Source organism: Chrysochloris asiatica, unplaced genomic scaffold, assembly GCF_000296735.1.
Source record: "Chrysochloris asiatica unplaced genomic scaffold, ChrAsi1.0 scaffold00145, whole genome shotgun sequence".
Taxonomy (NCBI): Eukaryota; Metazoa; Chordata; class Mammalia; order Afrosoricida; family Chrysochloridae; genus Chrysochloris; species Chrysochloris asiatica.
This window is the reverse complement of record NW_006408663.1, coordinates 8,010,002-8,011,213: the sequence shown is the minus strand read 5'-3', so window position 1 is coordinate 8,011,213 and position 1,212 is coordinate 8,010,002.

Below are 1,212 nucleotides of genomic sequence, written 5' to 3'. Positions count from 1 at the left end.
AATTGACTACTACAAGAACAAACATGTTGTTCCCCAGGGACCTATCAAGACAAGTCATCAGGTCCCCTCAAGCAAACCCCCTTCCAAGACAAACTCAAATGGAATACATTAGCAGGCATATGGTCCTACTGCTGACCACATTGGTCACCAGTAAGGGGAAGAGAGGGAAAAACACCAATGAAGTTGTGAACTAAGTCCAACCACAGTCAGTAGACTCCTATTAACCTGGATTGATACCTGGTTAACCAGCTAGAATGGAGTGTGAATCATCTAGCTGATATAAAGTGAGGGGGGATGCACAAGAACACCCACACTTTCAGATAGTACCAATTGACCTGGCATCAATGGCTGGATGATCAGAAAACAACTAGAGGAAGAAAGAAAAGGGGTGGGGTGGGGGAGGAGTAACTCAGTACAAGTGGATAAACTTGACCTAAGTTTGTGGATGCACTATGGCCAAGGAATAACCGAATCTCCACATGAGGTTCATTCACAACCTCTTGGTATGCATGGTCAACAGGGAGGGGGAACTTAGACATTGTCTACCCAAAATGGGGGTACTAAAAAGGAAAGAAGTGGCTGGCTTGCAAGCTTTCAGTAGGGAACCTAGCTCGAGAGGATACAGTAAAAGGCAGAACCTCCACTGAATTGTTTCCAACCTGTCTGGATGGGATTGATAAAAGGTGAGGGGGAAAGGACTCCTGTGGATCAATAGGGAATGATTGCTATCAAGTCTGACAGTGAGTGTTGGAAAGATAAATGTAAACGTTTGGTAACAAAAGGAGGGGAGTGGTTGATTTTGCAGTCCAGGAGACAAGATCCCTGGAACCATCAAGGGAGAAAAGCAAAGTGCGAGACCCTGTCCTGAGAGGTAGTGACACTAGGGTTGGAGGCAGAGAGGATGACATGGACAGAAGGAACAGCTGGGGACTGTGGACTCAGGGAGAGAGAGAGGTTCTGTCCTGGCAGCAGGGGGTCAGAAGTGTGGGGTGTACCCTTTGGATGTTTGATGATGCATGCAGTGGATTGTGATCATTGCAGTGGAACAAATTATAATAAAATGAATGTAAAGCAGCCAGAGTGCTCCTTGGAGGCCAGGATGGCTAAGCTTCGTCTCTCCTACTTTGGACATATTGTCCGGAGGAAACAATCATTGGAGAAGGATATCATGCTGGGTAGGGTGGAGGGTCAGAGAAAAAGAGGAAGACCCCC